Source organism: Cyprinus carpio, chromosome A8 (assembly GCF_018340385.1).
Source record: "Cyprinus carpio isolate SPL01 chromosome A8, ASM1834038v1, whole genome shotgun sequence".
Taxonomy (NCBI): domain Eukaryota; kingdom Metazoa; phylum Chordata; class Actinopteri; order Cypriniformes; family Cyprinidae; genus Cyprinus; species Cyprinus carpio.
Window position 1 is genome coordinate 18,833,829 of NC_056579.1, and position 20,281 is coordinate 18,854,109.

General features: G+C 34.7%; 2 pseudogenes; one reads left to right on the forward strand and one right to left on the reverse strand.

Annotated features, from left to right (window-relative positions):
• Positions 1-13,267, forward strand: part of LOC122146006 — a 16,835-nt pseudogene extending 3,568 nt beyond the window's left edge.
• Positions 13,268-18,555: 5,288 nt separating this feature from the next.
• Positions 18,556-19,563, reverse strand: LOC109083240 (annotated as a pseudogene).
• Between the last annotated feature and the right edge of the window lie 718 nt (positions 19,564-20,281).

Here is a 20,281-nt window from a genome sequence, read left to right on the forward strand (position 1 = left end):
TGGACTGCTTAGGGAAACTATCCAAACATGACATATGGAGAGCTTAAAACTGCTGTTTGTTACAAACCCCTGTTCATTGAATGGGTTGAAATTCTTACAGTGAAAATGTATTCTTCCTGTGATTAGTTTAACATTTGAATATATTTCTGCATTTTTCAAATTCAACCATAGTACTCATCAAAAACATACAGAGCCCCGCACATGGCATGCAGGAAAAAATAGTAGGCTAAATCGTGTGCACGATATACTATTTCATTCCCTTGATTTATAAATTGTGCGCACAATTTACTAATTCGTTCCCTCGATTTGCTAAAAGCGTGCAAACGACTTATAAATCGAGGGGAGAACGAATTAGTAAATTGTGCGCACAATTTAGCAAATCGAGGGAATGAAATAGTAATCGTGTGCAGGTTTTAGTACATCGAGGGAACGAATTAGTAAATTGTGCGCACGATTTATTTATTTTTTCTTGCATGTCATGTGCAGGGATCCGTAAGAACAGGTTTAAAGAAAGAAAAAAAAAACATTCACTGTTTAAATTAGACCATGCCACTGTTTAAAACAGTTTTTAGCCCACAGAGCAAAAGCTCATGAATTGAGATCAAACTGAGCCCACTGACATCTTCAGTTTATTTCTTCAGTTACAAAACAGGATCTTTCACCAGGACATTTAAGGATGTGAAAAAGTGCTACACAAGTCTAGAGACGTTTCTTCAGTTTTTTTCATGAGAAAGCAAATATGCCAAAGCAATGTGCTAAACACCTGTAAAATAAACACAATAACACCTTAGTAATGCAAGTTTTGACTTTATCAGTATCTATTTCATCCTATAAGCAATCTGTTTCTTTTTAAATAGGAAAATAGTACAGCACATAATCAAACACTTGGTCTGAGAAATCTCCTAAAAATCCCTATGAAGAGAACCATTCATTTCAGTTAATTTCCACTGTAATATCATCTGTTGTTGCTAGGAAAGAAAGTTTTTAGAACGGTCTTTACTACAGTCCTGAAAGACTGCTCAATGCTGCCACCCTCTATCTGCTTCCTTTAACAAAGACATCTCAAAAAGTTTACCTAGGGTTTAAAGTGATGTGACATGTAGTAGTGTAATCCTAGCACGCAAAATCAAATCCTAGGCAAAGGCATCCAAATCCTCGGCAAATCCTTTCATCAAGGAGGGATATAACCATGAAGTTGGGTGGGTTGTTGGTGGTCTCCTCTGCCTAAAATCACGATCTGTGTGGGTCACTTTAACCCTCATGTGGTGTTCGGGTCAATTTGACCCGGAGAAGATTTTCTTTTTCCCGAAAAAACTAGTTAATGTTATCGCTTTGGACTGAAACTTAGTGGACTTTGTTCCCAAAGGGTATATAACTACATCCAAATTTTTTTTTGGAAATTTTCTTACTTTTTTGTGGGGGTTTTGTTACCTTGTTACACTTGTGGTGTTTCCCGGTCAAAAATGACCTGGCCTATAAAAAATAGCTCATAAATCACTCATTATACCATATTTTCACCCAATCTTGGATTCAATCTTTTTGTCAACTTGTTCTCTTTCAATTAGGACTGGTTTTATATTTCTGTTTGCATCTGATTAATCGTGGGCCTCATTTATCTGAGAGTAGGCATCTCATTTTTTGAGTAAAAAACAAAATAATTTGTGTGAGTAAATTTGGAAATATGAAAAAAAAAAATATGAAAAAAATGGCTACTGTTGATCACACTAGTCTACTCTAATGTTTCACCAGGAATTTTGTTTTGAAACTTTTGTTTTGTAAAAAATATGGCACATAGTCACACTTGTGGTGTTCCCGGTCAAAAATGACCGGCCTAAAAAAAATAGCTTATAAATCACTCATTATACCATATTTTCACCCAATCTTGGATTCAATCTTTTTGTCAACTTGTTCTCTTTCAATTAGGACTGGTTTTATATTTCTGTTTGCATCTGATTAATCGTGGGCCTCATTTATCTGAGAGTAGGCATCTCATTTTTTGAGTTAAAAAACAAATAATTTGTGAGTAAATTTGGAAATATGAAAAAAAATATGAAAAAAGCTGGCTACTGTTGATCACACTAGTCTACTCTAATGTTTCAACAGGAATTTTGTTTTGAAACTTTTGTTTTGTAAAAAAATATGGCACATAGTCACACTTGTGGTGTTCCCGGTCAAAAATGACCGCGCCTATAAAAAAATAGCTTATAAATCACTCATTATACCATATTTTTCACCCAATCTTGGATTCAATCTTTTTGTCAACTTGTTCTCTTTCAATTAGGACTGGTTTTATATTTCTGTTTGCATCTGATTAATCGTGGGCCTCATTTATCTGAGAGTAGGCATCTCAATTTTTTGAGTAAAAAACAAATAATTTGTGAGTAAATTTGGAAATATGAAAAAAAAATATGAGAAAAAAATGGCTACTGTTGATCACACTAGTCTACTCTAATGTTTCAACAGGAATTTTGTTTTGAAACTTTTGTTTTGTAAAAAATTATGGCACATAGTCACACTTGTGGTGTTCCCGGTCAAAAATGACCGGCCTATAAAAAAAATAGCTTACAAATCACTCATTATACCATATTTTCACCCAATCTTGGATTCAATCTTTTTGTCAACTTGTTCCCTTTCAATTAGGACTGGTTTTATATTTCTGTTTGCATCTGATTAATCGTGGGCCTCATTTATCTGAGAGTAGGCATGGGTCAAAAATGGTCACAATGGCCGACCATTCAAAGTGAATGGGAGAGACTGAAAATAACAGAACAATTTAGATTTCAGGAGCATGTTCATTATTTTCATGTATACATGTGAGCATATGTGCTTGCAAACATCGAGCCCTTGGACCTGTGCATGTATCGATACATTTATACACACGCTACCCAGACACACACATGTTAAAACACAAGTTTTTTTGAGTATTACACACATTCCTTTCCACAGAGAGAAATTTGATCCTACCCTAACCTGCATCTTATATACATTTATCCATCTGACATTACCACACCACACACACACACACACACACACACACACACACACACAAACTTCAAAAGAATCTTTTCTTTCATGTTCTTGTTTCATCACAGCTTCCAGACAAAATATTATGATATTTTGTTTTGGAACTGTGAGGTTCTCACACAGAACTAGACAATATTTACAAATATACATCATGCGATAGCACAGGCATATATAAATGCCTCACAGCACCTTGCTTGTCATTCAGCTGGGCCCTCATCACTGGAAGACAGCTCCTCATCAGTTGTTTCAAGCTCCGTAGCCGATTCAGTGGTGCCTTCCTCTTCAGAAACATCTTAACTGCAAGATGCATCCTGCATTTCCTCCTCCTCACTAGTTTCTGAGTCAAAAATCTGATGAATAACATCATGTGCAGAGAGCTGCTTTGCCATTGTGCTGCCACAAATGAATGACAAGCAAGGTGCTGTGAGGCATTTATATATGCCTGTGCTTTCGCATGATGTATATTTGTAAATATTGTCTAGTTCTGTGTGAGAACCTCACAGTTCCAAAACAAAATGTCATAATATTTTGTCTGGAAGCTGTGATAAAAAACAAGAACATGAAAGAAAGATTCTTTTGAAGTTTGTGTGTGTGTGTGTGTGTGTGTGTGTGTGTGTGTGTGTGTGGTAATGTCAGATGGATAAATGTATATTAGATGTTAGGGTAGGATCAAATTTCTCTCTGTGGAAAAGAATGTGTGTAATACTCAAAAAAGTTTGTGTGTTTTTAACATGTGTGTGTCTGGGTAGCGTGTGTGTATAAATGTATCGATACATGCACAGGGCCAAGGGCTCGATGTTTGCAAGCACATATGCTCATATGTGTACATGAAAATAATGAACATGCTCCTGAAAAATAAATTGTTCTGTTATTTTCAGTCTCTCCCATTCACTTTGAATGGTCGGCCATTGTGACCATATTTGACCATGCCCTACTCTCAGATAAATGAGGCCCACGATTAATCAGATGCAAACAGGAAATATAAAACCAGTCCTAATTGAAAGAGAACAAGTTGACAAAAATATTGAATCCAAGATTGGGTGAAAATATGGTATAATGAGTGATTTATAAGCTATTTTTTTTATAGGCCGGTCATTTTTGACCGGGAACACCACAAGTGTGACTATGTGCCATATTTTTTACAAAACAAAAGTTTCAAAACAAAATGCCTTGTGAAACATTAGAGTAGACTAGTGTGATCAACATTAGCCATTTTTTTCATATTTTTTTTTCATATTTCCAAATTTACTCACAAATTATTTGTTTTTTTACTCAAAAAATTGAGATGCCTACTCTCAGATAAATGAGGCCCACGATTAATCAGATGCAAACAGAAATATAAAACCAGTCCTAATTGAAAGAGAACATGTTGACAAAAAGATTGATTCCAAGATTGGGTGAAAATATGGTATAATGAGTGATTTATAAGCTATTTTTTTTGTAGGCCGGTCATTTTTGACCGGGGAACACCACAAGTGTGACTATGTGCCATATTTTTTACAAAACAAAAGTTTCAAAACAAAATTCCTGTTGAAACATTAGAGTAGACTAGTATGATCAACAATACCAATTTTCTTCAGATTTTATTTAATATTTCCAAAATTATTCCAAAATTTTAAAAAAAATTACTCAAAAAAATGAAATGCCTACTCTCAAATAAATGAGGCCTATGATTATTCAGATGCAAAATCAAAATATAAAACCAGTCCTAATTGAAAGAGAACATGTTGACAAAAAGAATGAATCCAAGATTGGGTGAAAATATGGTATAATGAGTGATTTATAAGCTATTTTTTATAGGGCCGGTCATTTTTGAGATGCAAACAGAAATATAAAACCAGTCCTAATTTTGAAAGAGAACAAGTTGACAAAAGATTTGAATCCAAGATTGGGTGAAAATATGGTATAATGAGTGATTTATAAGCTATTTTTTATAGGCCGGTCATTTTTTTTTGACCGGGGAACACCACAAGTGTGACTATGTGCCATATTTTTTACAAAAACAAAAGTTTTCAAAAACAAAATTCCTGTTGAAACAATTAGAGTAGATACTAGTATGATCAACAATACCAATTTTCTTCAGATTTTATTTAATATTTCCAAAAATTATTCCAAAATTTAAAAAAAATTACTCAAAAAAATGAAATGCCTACTCTCAAATAAATGAGGCCTATGATTATTCAGATGCAAATCAAATATAAAACCAGTCCTAATTGAAAGAGAACAAGTTGACAAAAAAAAGAATGAATCCAAGATTGGGTGAAAAATAATGGTATAGATGAGTGATTTATAAAGCTATTTTTTTTATAGGCCGGGTCATTTTTGTGACCGGGAAACACCACAAGTGTGACTATGTTGCCATATTTTTTTTACAAAACAAAAGTTTCAAAAACAACAAATGCCTTGTGTAAACATTAGAGTAGACTAGTGTGATCAACAGTAGCCATTTTTTTTTTTCATTTAAAATTTACTCACAAATTATTTGTTTTTTTACTCAAAAAAATGAGATGCCCTACTCTCAGATAAAATGAGGGCCCACGATTAATCAGATGCAAACAGAAATATAAAAACCAGTCCTAATTGAAAGAGAACAAGTTGACAAAAAGACTTTGAATCCAGAGATTGGGTGAAAATATGGTATAATGAGGTGATTTATAACGCTATTTTTTATAGGCCCGGGTCATTTTTGACCGGGAACACCACAAGTGTGACTATGTGCCATATTTTTTTTTTTACAAAACAAAAGTTTCAAAACAAAAATGCCTTGTGAAACATTAGAGTAGACTATGTGATCAACAGTAGCCATTTTTTTCAATAAATTTACTCCAAAATTATTTGTGTTTTTTACTCCAAAAAATGAGATGCCTACTCTCAGATAAATGAGGGCCCACTGATTAATCAGATGCAAACAGAAATATAAAACCAGTCCTAATTGAAAGAGTAACAAGTTGACAAAAAGATTGAATCCAAGATTGGGTGAAAATATGGGTAATCAATGATTGATTGATTTATAGGCCGCTATTTTTTATAGGCCGGACGGTCAGGGGGGGGGGGGGGTTTTTGACCGGGGGAACACACCACAAGTGTGACTATGTGCCATATTTTTTACAAAACAAAAGTGTTCAAAACAAAATTTCCTGTTGAAACATTAAAGTAGACTAGTATGATCAACAATACCAATTTTTCTTCAGATTTTATTTAATATTTCCAAAATTATTCCAAAATTGTAAAAAAAAATTGCTCAAAAAAAATGAAATGCCTACTCTCAAATAAATGAGGCCTATGATTATTCAGATGCAAATCAAAAATATAAACCCCCAGTCCTAATGTAACAAGAGAACAAGTTGACAAAAAGAATTGAATCCAAGATTGGGTGAAAAATATGGTTATACAATGAGTGATTTATAAGCTATTGTTTTTTATAGGCCGGTCATTTTTTGACCGGGAAACACCCCACAAGTGTGACTATGTGCCATAGTTTTTACCAAAACAAAAGTTTCAAAAAACAAAATTCCGTTGAAAACATTAGAGTAGACTAGTATGATCAACAATACCAATTTTCTTCAGATTTTATTTAATATTTCCACAAATTATTCCAAAATTTTAAAAAAAATTGCTCAAAAAATGAAATGCCGTACTCTCAAATAAATGAGGCCTATGATTATTCAGATGCAAATCAAAATATAAAACCAGTCCTAATTGAAAGAGAACAAGTTGACAAAAAGAATGAATCCAAGATTGGGTGAAAATATGGTATAATGAGTGATTTATAAGCTTTTTTTTATGGGCCGGTCATTTTTGACTGGGAACACCACAAGTGTTATAGGGTTTTGAACACCACATGAGGGTTAATTGTTCTTTAAAAAAAACAGTAAACAGAAATTCATTCTGAAATATGAATTTATACCAAATTAAATAATATTCTGTCTCAAATATATGTCCTATCCCATTAAAAAAAAAAGAGAGAGAGTTACCTTGGAACATTAATTGCTAAAATACATAAGATAAGATTAGAGAGAAAACAAAAAGAAAATCCAATTGGTGGCTTCAAAAAGACTCATCTTTAAAGGGAAGGGATTCTACTTTCTAAGGCAGAAGGTATTATTAGCTACCTAATCTAGCTACCTAGGGTTTAATGCAATTTATTTCACAATTATGAGGATGTACGCATTATTGAATTTTGAGGGGGATGAAATGATGTGCCTTAAAAAAAAAAAAAAAAGTGCCTTAAAAAAAAACCAAAAAAAAAACACGGTTCTAAAAGATAGTCCAGCTCAACAGAAAATCAGCCACTTGGGAAACATCTAAGCCTACTTTAACATTATACATATGTATGTGTGTGTGTGTGTGTGTGTGTGTGTGTGTGAATTATGATCCTTGTAATATAATTAAAAATAAATCAGAATACACAGTTAAATTTGAATAGAGAAATGTGCTGCATCCGAAATCACTACATTCCAATACATTGTAGTAGACAAGAGAGAATAGAGTAGTAAACTAATGTGCTATTCTGAGTGGAATTCCCCAGTTTTGTATCTAATACTACATACTTAAACCATGCAAAACTCAAGATCAAGATGACGATCAAGCTATATAGGTCAACACAGGAGCATGATATGTTGATGTTCTGTATGTCCTCCTATACAGCTTTTACTTAACACTTATTCATATCAGTGTACATTATCATACTAGTCAAATTTGACTAATAAAGTGACAATTCAATTATAGTTAACACTCTGAAAGCTTGGAGAGTTTGTAAGCTAGATGCAGTGTTACGGCCCATCTAGGGTTCAGGCCACAAAAGAAAAGATTCATAGACAGGCTTAGTTTGTGGAAATTTATTACAATAAAGATAATTGAAAGAAATTAAATTGGGAAAACTTCAGGTTCCGACAAAGTCAAAACAATAAACAAAGCACCAATCTCAACCTCTTTCTAACCTCATCAAAAGAAAAGAAAAAGAAAATACGAAATACCTTCCTTAACAAGCTAAAACTTTAAACAAAGATAAAGAAAATAACAACCAAAATAATTGGCATCGGAACCCCACACCCCAAATAAACCAATATTTACAAGAATTTACAAAATATGAACGAATACTACAAACACCAAAAATACACTCTCAACACAAAGCAGAACCAAAATAAACAAAACAAACCAAAAATAACAAAAGTCTGAGCGTTAGTGTTCAAAGAAGCTCCTGAAGAAAGTACATGGAAGCCTTTTAAACACTAGTGTTTGCAGCATCAATAGGAGGCAGTCTCCATAACGACAGCAGCCAATCTATCTAATGCAGCCACCTCTGAAACACAAAAACACTACATAAACAGCAAAAATAAATAACTAACTAACTAAATAAATAAATAAATAAATAAATAATCTAAATCGACTTCTTTCTTCACCCCTCAAAATCACAATCCTGATTTTACCCCAGGGATCTTATGATGGGTTTAAGCACTGGTGCAGCACGAGGCTGTAAATCAAGTCTTCTGATCACACAAACCTGATATCAAGTCACACACACTCAGACAACATATATAGTAACTAGTTATAAAATAAATGTTACTGTAATCTGTTACAGTTACTGAGAAAGAATGTGCAATTAAATTACAGTTACTTGGGAAAATTTTAACAATTACAAAGGGGGTTATACCTGAATATTTTTTGAAAAAGCTAGGATATGCTGAATAATATTAATTTAAAATAACCAAATATATGCAAAATATGTTTGCCAGGCAACTATAAAAATGCTATCGACATTTTAATGTTGAACCTGAGGAAGCATTTAAAATAAAATCATTATAATCTTATTTCATGGAAGGATTTTGAAAGTCTGACAGTATTCAGAGTACTAATAAGGTTAACCCTGCCTCATTTAAATGTTTGAAAATGATAATATTTAATAATATATATATTAAAAACATTTGTTAGAAATTTAGAAAACTAATCAAAAAGTAATTAAATGGTAATGTTAATTACTTTATTAAAGTAATTTAAATAGTTACACTACTTTTTGCATTATGGATTAAATTATGTAATTTGTAGGGGTGTGATAAGATCTGACCGGTCTCGCGAGAACGTGACGATATCCTCGTGCAGATTTCAGATATATTTACACTACACTGGCCCTTTCACCAGTGGTATGTAATGCAGTGGTTCTCAACTCCAGTCCTCAGGACCCACTGCTCTGCACATTTTGTTTGTCTCCCTTATTTATCGCACCTGATTCAGATCATCAGCTCATTAGGAGAGAGATCCATGAACTGAACTGAGTGTGTCAGATTCAGAAACATTCAAAATGTGCAGAGCAGCGGGTCCCGAGGCCTGGAGTTGAGAACCACTGATGTAATGTACATAGACTGTAAAAAAAAATATGTAAGGTATGTAAAATATATTATATGTTCACATCAGCCAAGTGACCGCATGATAAGCGGGAAAATTAGGAGTTAAGTCTTTATCCAGTCCTAAAAAAAAAAAAAAAAAAAAAAAAAAAAAACAATTCCCAGTTAAACACGGAATTTGTCAAATTTCCATTCAAAATAAAAATAAAAAGTAGGTCATTACACTTAAATCAAGCGATATGGACTTGTATCTGTATACATTAAGCCGCAAAAGTCGATTTGAATATGAATCCTTTATGTTCTTCCTGTCTCTTAATGAATTGCGCAGATGCGCGGTTCACACACACACACTCACACACACGCACACACACACACACACACACACACTGAAGCGGTGATTTCAGCGTCTGCCGTCTCACTAAATGAGGACCTGAACAAAATCTCCAGAATTGCTCTGAGAGTCACTTCATGAGCATTTGAACGTTTGATTTGAGCAAAACTAGCGTCATGTCACATACACAGAACTGACGGCAACACGTCAAAATAAAAGACCGGTTTGATATGACAATTCGCCTATTACTATTTTTCAGTAGAATGTACATAGCCTACTACTACTACTACTAAAATGAAACAAACATTATTCTTAATGAGTAATCACACAACATTTCTTCCATGTTTTAATTTTAATAGTAAATTCCCTTTGTTTGCCAAAAAAATAAAATAAAAAAATAAAGTTTGCTTAATTTTCAATAATTAAAAGATAAATTATGAAATTAATGTTTCATGCCTTCATTTGATAACCAGAAAATTTTAAATACACAACACAGAATTTCTGAGGAAAAAAACTCATTAGGCTACTTTAAGAAAAATAAAATAAATTAAGTTGTTTTATGCATTCAAATAGTTAGACATGCTAAAACGCAGAATTTGGTAACAATAAAAAATTTAAATAAGACATTTCATAGGGCACTAAACATGTCATTTTTGTTAAACTTTGAATAAATTGGTGTGAAAATTTATAAGTTTCATGATTTCAATTAATTAGACATGCTTTTTAATTAATACAGTTTAATTTAACTATTAAAAAGGAGTTGAGAAAAATTAAATAAACTTAATTTGGAAAAAATGTAGGAAAAAATAAAACTGATTTCATAGGGCCCTAACTATCCCTCAGCCTTGCCACGTCCCCCAGTTTGGGAACCACTGCTTTATTCTTTTAAATGAATACATTAATCGTGTTTATTATATATTTTTTATTGAAAGTGGAAATCAGTTTACCAAATAATAAACTTGACTGACTGCTTCACTTCCACTTTAAAGGGATATTTGTGTTGTTTATTATTTATTTTTATTTATACTATTTATAATTTTAGTGCAATTAATTGCCTGTCAGTTTAGTTTGTGGCAAAACCTGCAGTGTTTACATGTTGTTTTTTTACTGCATAAAATATATTAAAATATTTTTTTGGTTTTATTTGGTTGTGTTTCATAAAAAATCTTGTCTCGTCTTGTTCTCGTGAACCCAGTCTCGTGTCTCGTCTCGTAGGATAAGTGTCTCGTCACACCTCTAGTAATTTGTAATCTGTAACCTATAAGTAACCTTCCCAACACTGGATCTGTCATGGTTACTAACCTTATTCAAGGAGGAAAAACATTAGCTATATATTTTTTGTCAAAAGGTTCATAAATAGAAGTGTGGCTGGTAAAGACAGTTTAGCTAGCAGACTAGCTAATTTGTTATGAATGAAGATTAATAAAATTAAATAAACTATTGGACATACACCAAGCAATACAGAGCTAAAATATGTCTTGACATGTGGGAGTGGCAGGTAGGAGTAGCAATGCCTTTCCTACTTTATTTAAAGTCTGCTGACAGTTAACTTTAAGTATACCAACAGAAGCTTTCTTAAGATGAACATTGCAACCTTTGATTTAGACAGCATATTTTGCACTGAACTATTATATTTGTGATCTTTTCTGATTTTTCCGAGGCAATGTGGATTGATTGCCAGACATGCTTCAAATTCAAACAAGAGAGCCAATCAAAAGCATCAGAATAGCATCGCATTACTAAATGGCCTTTGAATAGCATTGTGCACATCAAAAATTAATATTTTTCAAAATATCATAGCTTTTTACAGAAAATATTCAGATATAACCCTCTTTGTAATAGTTAACATTTTGAGTAGTAACTCTAATTTAATAACATTTTCTCAGTAACTGTAACAGATTACAGTTACATTTATTTTTAATCAGATTACGTAATTCCGTTACATGTAACCAGTTGCTCCATAACACTAGAGTAAGTCAATTTTCAGCAAATTTTCAAATTCAAATATTAAAATTATTTTAAAATATAATAATGATATAGTATAACAATTAGAGGAATAGTAATTTTATTGCTGTTATTTTATTTATTTATTTAACTCATTTCTGCTTGATCATTGTCCAGGAATTGCATGAAAGTGTCCCATATCTGACTGAAATTAATTAATTTGGAAAAAATACCATGTAACGTAATGGGCATCAGCAACCGTTCAGTTATCCACATTCTTCAAAATATCATCTTTTGTGTTCAGGAAAAGAAAAAGAAAGAAATTCATACAGGTTTGGAAAAACTTGGGGTGAGTAAATGATTGGGTGAACCTTTTAACACAGTTTCTTCTTTTGTTATTACTCCCAATTCTCTCCAGCAGCAACAGGCTCGACTCAAAACCTATTAGCCTCTGGTGTGTTTCAAGTGGTGAAATGTACACTTTACCCACTAAAATCCACTAAATCCCAGAAGCAAATATTGTACTTTTCACTCCACTATATGTCTGAACACTTTAGTTACTTCAGTAGTTGTCTTTTCATTAAACTATAGCATTTCTTGTGGTGTGAAGTTTGAATCTTTATGCAATCATTATATGGATATTTTTACTTTGTTGTGCTTCCATTTGTGGTTGTCTATAGATGTTTTCAAAAAAAGTTCCTACCTTTGAGATGATTGAAAGAAAGCAATATCATTTTTGAACACTTATGTCTTTCCTGGCCTGCTTTCTTCCCTCTTTCTCTCTATATTTCAAGGAAAAACTCCTCCCTCTGCTTGGATTAATTTTATTATAAAATGTTTTGTTGAATGAAGTTGGTTGCCTATGAAACCAGAAATATTATAAAACTATTTGAATTTAAATTGCATAAATTTGAATTATAGATGTGTCATTTAACAAAAGTGAATATTACGTAGCTTTTTATATTTTGATTTTGAGTTATATACACTCAAAAGTTGATTTTTTTATGGCATAATTTTAAAGATATGTATAAAAAAAATCTAAATACCGGATTTTTAGGTCTAAATTCTTAGACAGTAAATATCCCGTTTTTTTTTTTAAATACAGCTTTAAGACTCAAGATGAAGAACAAATTTGGAACAAAATTCAAAAGGCATGAATTGAAATTGAAAGTGGGTCAGAGGTCAAGATTCCAGTTTCCACAGGGAAGAGTAGAGCACCCCTAATAATTTTTTTTTTTTTTTTTAGTATAAAGTAGGTCTAGTATGGAAGTGATTAGCATTCCTTAGCACCACACATAATTCAATAATAATAATTTGGCCATTTCTAATAGGTTAGGGTTCGGGTGGGTACAGCCCTGCATTGATGTATGAGGTACTGTACCTTTAAGAGCGGAAACAGCTCCTGTTCGCTCCTCCACCCTCCCTTCTGTTCAATGATGCTTTACAGCATCGCTTTCACCAAACAAGACACGAATGAAGACACGAACCAAATTCAGGTGCAAAGTCATACTATTCTTTATTTTACGGATGTGTATGTATATGATTTGAATGCATGTTTGTCGTCAGTACAAAGCAGAGACCAGGACAGTTTCTCACCTGTCTCCGTGACGATGCGAAAGCAAGATGAAAACAGCAGCTGTCACAGTTTTGTTCAATTAACTTATTTAAGGCCACCGGCAACTAGTTTCCGCAGTTTATAGTTGTCATTTTCCTTTTGTAAGTATTTTTCTAGATATTATCTATGTTTTATTTCTCAATGACATGCAAGAAAACAACCAAATAAAGGATTTCAAGAGGGAAAAAAAGGTATTCAATTCCTTCCTGTCACATGAGGCTGTCAACTTCCTACCTCTACTTCCAGGCAGCATGGTGAAGGCAAACCCTCCCAAAGAAATGTAATTTTCATGTTACTTAAAAGTATTTTTGTTGACATATACACATATACATACACATATATACCTATACATACATAATCATGAAGGTCTCGAGAATCATCCAAACAAAACAAATCTTATATAGTTGTTTGTATAGTTGCCTCAGGATCTCGTTACAGTATCTCTGTGCATTCAAAATGCCATCCATAAAATGCACCTGTGTTCGTGTCCATAACATACACGTGCTTATACCATAACCCCACCACCACCATGGGCCACTCGATCCACAACGTTGACATCAGCAAACCGCTCACCCACAAGATGACATGAAGAGAACAACTGTCCAAAGTGCCAGACGCCATCGAATGTGAGCATATGCCCATTCAAGTCAGTCACGACGACAAACTGCAGTCAGGTCGAGACCCTGATGAGGACAGTGAGCATGCAGATGAGCTTCCCTGAGACAGTTTCTGACAGTTTGTGCAGAAATTCTTTGGTTATGCAAACCGATTGTTGCAGCAGCTGTTGGTGGCTGGTCTCAGACGATCTTGGAGGTGAAGATGCTGGATGTGGAGGTCCTGGGATGGTGTGGTTACACGTGGTCTGAGGTTGTGAGGCTGGTTGGATGTACTGCCAAATTCTCTGAAACACCTTTGGAGACGGCTTATGGTAGAGAAATTAACATTCAATTCACATGCAACAGCTCTGGTGGACATTCCTGCAGTCAGCATACCAACTGCACGCTCCCTCCAAACTTGCGACATCTGTGGCATTGTGCTGTGTGATGAAACTGCACATTTTAGAGTGGCCTTTTATTGTTGCCAGCCTAAGGCACACCTGTGCAATAATCATGCTGTCTAATCAGCATCTTGATATGCCACACCTGTGAGGTGGATGGATTATCTCGGCAAAGGAGAAGTGCTCACTAACACAGATTTAGACAGATTTGTGGACAATATTTGAGAGAAATAGGCCTTTTGTGTACATAGAAAAAGTCTTAGATTTTGAGTTCAGCTCATGAAAAATGGGGGCAAAAACAAAAGTATTGCGTTTATAATAACAAACAAAGCGCGTGTCAGCATTTGAAATTGAAAGCAGCTAGTGAGGTTCATATTTTAAATATATATTCCAAACCACATTAATGATGACTTCCTAGAGCATTTTTAAGGAAAATACAGATGGGTGAGACTGCACACTTCAAGCGTAACATCAAACAGAGCGCGCATCTCTCACAGCGCATCCTATGCAATGAAGCCCAAGAAAGTCCTTCTGATTCGCTTCAACATTTCCGAACCTTATGAAAGATTATTTTACGGAAGGTTCAAGTGGTATACGTGTGTGAGGAATTGGAAGCAAGCAGGGTACAGGTGTTTCTAAAGCAAACTCAGTGTCATCTTGCATCTGGCTAAAAACTAAGCTTAGAATCGATTCTGAAATTCTCAGAATCGATCCAGAATTAGGGATGAGCCGATCTGACGGGTATCGGCTCCGATACTGCCAACTATCTCGGATCAGGTATCGGTCAAAGAGAGCCGATCAAAATCCGATATATTTTTTTTCCCGATTGTGCGAATTATTCTGTGCTACTTCTGAAGCCATATGATAGCTTAATGTGAGCTATACATATGAATATTTAAGTCCTTACATTAGTTCACACAAATGCTTTCTCAGCTGTGGCATTCAGTCATTCGTTCAGCCTTTAAACCCTGGTTGCGTTCGGTTAGGACAGTCAGCTCAGTAAAGCTCTCTCCAAGATCATTCTGTGTTCCCATTATTATACTTGATTTGTAAGTAGCTTATTGTTTATTTATTTGAAATAATGAATTTTTTTTCTTTATGGTGTTTTTTTTTGTTTTGTTTGTTGCTACCGGGTGTCTGTTAGAACAAAACACAAGCATAGAAAATACTATAAATTGTTTTTAACGTGCACAGTAACTGAAATTTAAAACTGTTAAAAGAAAGGCTCAATAACTGTTGCACATATATAATACACTACGCATCAATCTCTCTTACCTTTGTGCTTTGCACCTTTTAACACGAAGCGCTTACAATGTGTGCATCCGGTGTGAAGAACACAAGTGCATCATTCTGCACACATGATGCACAAATTGTAAGCGCTTCGTGCTATACCGTATATTTGTTTTGTCCTATCGTATCCATCATATGTTGTTGCCTTATTAAAAAATATGCTATACATTTAAAAGAAATGTATTTTAATTTTATAGTATATACTTATATATAAATACATTCATGAATGTTTTTAATGAATGGATTTTATTATAATACAAACAGCAATGTATAACATTTTACCATATTTAGTGCAACACTTTTATTTGTTCCCCACAAAATTATTTGTTTTTTTTTTTCACTAAATGTTTGGATTTCTAAAATTATTGTGCACTGATTTTTCTAGAATAAATTTTGCTGTCGAATCATCCGCTAACCTAGTTTAAGATACATTTATCTTATAGATTATGAATATGCATAGGCCTATATTTTTTCATATTTATTGTTTATTTAATTTTTCTTTATAATGACATAGTCTGTATCTAGTAGATTGTGAAAGAATGATTATCAGTTCCACACACAGAGAGATATAAATTCTACATTTATTTAAATAAAAACTTCACTGGTGTCGGATCGGTATCGGAGGTGAGAAAGGTGGATCGGAGCATCCCTATCCAGAATCTTTGGAGAGAGAATCGCGATGGATTGATAGATCGATTTTTTTTCTCCCACCCCTACTCTCAGAGCAGCTCTGGAGATGAAGCTCATGTGTTCATGTCCTCACAACAGAAGCTGAAAACACCATGAGCATCACGCCTGCTTCAGTACGTGTAGTAGACAAAACCGTGCCACTCATTCACACAGAGACATGCAGAACATGCAGGATTCATATTTAATTAAATAATATTTGTGTGGTTTAATATTAAGACACTATAGTCCATATTACAATTTAATTACGTGTGCTTTGCTACTTTTGATCTATTCATCCAGAATTTGACAAATTCCATGACATTCCACGTTAAAAAGTCAATTTCATTTTTATGACTGGATTCCGTGATTCCATTCATGTTGTCAGCATTGCGGAAATCATAGGGGCCTATTTTAATGCCTTGACTTTGAATTTAAGACTTCGCCTCTGATTTAAAACCTTTTTAAGGCCTTAAATTGAGGAAGGGACAGACTTTTTTAAGACTCACAGAAACCCTGTAAGAGCTTTGGGAGACCAACTTGGGAGACCAACAGAAACCAGCAACTGACAACTTTGTAGTCCACAGTAGGTTTATAAAGGTTAATATGTTATCATTAACAATCAATTCCTCTATAGATAAAATGAATGGATTTTTACTTCCCAGGACCTGACAGTTGAACACTATTGCAGGAAACATTGGCTGAAAAGTGTCTGTTTACACTGTTGGCAAAGGATATTTTCACTTACTCTGTCCACCACACTGCTCAGATATTTTACCTTTAGTACAAATAACAAACTTGTATTTAAACTTTGTGTGAGTAACATCTAGTACTATCTGCCTGTATAAACAAGATGCTACTGTTGCTATTAACACTTGTGCAAACAATATCTAACACTATTTGTTGTTAGAGTGCAAATAACCACTGGCTCATGGAACTGGTTCTGAAGAAGAACCTGCTTCCCAACTGTAGTTGCATGAGTAAGCAGCATCCTGTGTGCTTTTGTATGTTTTGTTTGTGTTTGTTTGTGTTGCTTGTTGTGGTTTTTGTTGATTGAGGTCAGGAGTGTCCTCTATTTTTGTGCGGCTTCTTCTAGCATCTCTTTTAGATGAGACTCTCCTCCAGTTCTGAGATCTGTGTCTGCTGCTTCTGTTTCTTAGTACTCAGCGAACTACACCGAGACTGCAGAGAAAGAAACCCTCAGGTTTACTTTTATTGATCTGACCTAAAGTAGTCAGGCTTATTCAGTCATGCTAAATATTTTTGACTGTTTTATTTAAACGTTTACCTGTTAGAGTTGCTACCGAAGTGTCTTTTTCTTGTATGATCTGTGTGAGTTGGTTGGCAAGATCAGCTTTTTCATCCTCACATTCTTCCAGACTGCTATGCACATCCAGATGCTCCACAGAGCTGCTCGTTTCACCTGAAGCGCCTGAGCACAACTGACCACAGTCTAATGAAATAAAACCAAGTCCAGCTCAATAATTGTATTTCTAACTGAATATCCTGTTTTACTTGGAAATACATCAAATTATGGAAGTAAAACTGTAAAATCTTGTTCATGTTGACTTTATTATTTTGACATTTATCATAGTAATCATATAACGAAACACACCTCATGTTGGCGTTGCACACTATGGTTCTTTGCGCTCTCTTTGTCCAGCGGTGTCTGTGGACACCTGAGCTCCTTCTCCAGGTTTTGCCGGACCTAAACCCTATTGAGCATCTGTGGGGCATCCTGAAATGGACGGTGGAGGAGCGCAAGGTCTCTAACATCCACCAGCTCCGTGATGTTGTCATGGAGGAGAGGAAGAGGACTGAGGGTTAAGGCAGTGCTGGAAAATAACGCTGGCCAAACAAAATATTGACACTTTGGGCATTTTCACTTAGGGGTGTACTTACTTTTGTGGCCAGCGGTTTAGACATTAATGGCTGTGTGTAGAGTTATTTTGAGGGGACAGCAAATTTACACTGTTATACAAGCTGTACACTCAGTACTTTACATTGTAGCAAAGTGTCATTTCTTCAGTGTTGTCACATGCAAAGATATAATAAAATATTTACAAAAATGTGAGGGGTGTACTCACTTCTGTGTGATACTGTAGCTCTCCTCACATTTATGAAGGGTTTACTTGCAAAGTGTCATTATATTTAAGTGTCACTGACATAAAAAATTTAAAACTTTTTAGTTTATTCAATATGTTTACTAATTGCTATGAAAAAGACAGATTATTGCATTTATCATTTTACATGAAAATGTATGCTGTTTAAATGCTGTCCAGATCAAAGTTTTTTATGTAATTTAATTCCACTTCATTCCAGTGGCCAGTGCTTGATGATGTTCTGCTCACCAAGCCTGTTTTGCTTCTTTCTGCAAATTCAGTTCTGCTGTGAGTTCAGAATTCTGGTCCTCTAACAATGTCACACCTGTGAATGAAAATGATTATTAGTTTATATTGTTGTTTTGATATTCACATTACCAAACCTTGCACATCTGTCTTTGTGTATTAACTATGATATAATAATTTTTACATACGAGTTAAAGGCTTTTAAAGAACCTCCCACCTCTCTTTAACTCCTCCTTCTCCTCTTTAGTCTCCTGACTGCTTCCTCTCTCCTGGATTTCACCTCCTGCATTCTGCGCTCTCACTCCTCCTCCATCTTCCTCCTCTCCTCCTTCTCTCTTTTGACCGTCTCTGATAGCTGTTTTCTTAGCTTCTCTCACTCCATCTCTGTCTCTTTCATCTTCTTTTTCAGCGGCTCAACAGTTTCTCTCACCTCCAATTGAAAAAAGTCATGTAAATCAAATGAGGACATTTCAAATGACATTTTCTCATGCAGTTCTTATAATGGATGGACACAACCCCTCACCTCCAGGACATGTTTCCCCACACGGCTCATATCTCTACGCTGCTCACCTGCTATTTGGGAAATGTCACATGCAGACAAGCGGCCCATCTGCTGCGTTATCTTCCACAGCTTCCAGGAATCCCTGCATGGAGCCAGGCAAACCCAGAGACTGGACAGTGACACTAAAGCATCACCGCTCTCCTTCATCACCGTCTGAACACAAGCACAGGCCTCACAGGGCACCGGGGCCGACTCTAGCATCCGACAGCTCACGGCGTGAGTAGACGCACAGGAGCCTGCAGTACACTCTCTCATGGTGGGGAGTTGAAGCTGGGGTACTTGAGGTGTTTTTTTGGACGCTGGTAATGGAGGTGCTCTGTGTCTTGTGTGTATTGATGTTGGGAGTGTTTGCTGCTGCTCTGGTAATGGATTGATTTTGTTGAGATGGAGCTTGCTGTCCACTACTGGTGCTCTGCAAGAAGAGACCTATTACTAAATCTGTTATGTTCCAATGAATGGATTGTTTTCAGTGAAATGTTGATTAAAATGTTTAGTGATTTAGTACTTAGAAATTATTATTCAGGCGTTGACCACGTGTTGTGTGTTTTGTGTTTATCATTCTTCTTACCTCTTGTGTTTTTGATTGCTCAGCTGAAGTAGGTTCTTCCAGCAGCGTTTGACCACAGGACCAATGGAAACAGAGGTTTCATTTTGATCAGATGATAAAGCACTCTGCTTTCAAGCAACAGCTCAGTTGCTTGAAACTCATTAAAACTCTGAAGAAGGAACATTAATCTTTGACAAACACAAAAATGGACATATTGATTTGGGGAAAATAAAACTCCATTTTACTGCTAGGTTACAATATATAATAAATTTCATTTATACATTGATTTTCATTCATACATATCTTATATATTATATTATACATATAATCTCTTTTTTTATTTTATATAAACATAGAAATAAATATGAATAATATAAATAAATGTATAAAAAGTTAAAAATATAAATTTGTAGTGAAGTTGAGACAGTAAAGTACAAACTGGCTACCTGTGAAACATCAACTCTTGCAGGACTGTATGGGAGTGCTGACTGACTGAATTCTTCATCGCTATCCACATAAGGAGTATTATCTTTTTCTGTATTCTGATTGAGTTCTTCTTCGCTAAGTTCTTAATCGTTATCTTCATAATCATACTCTTCTTCCAGAAGAGACGAAG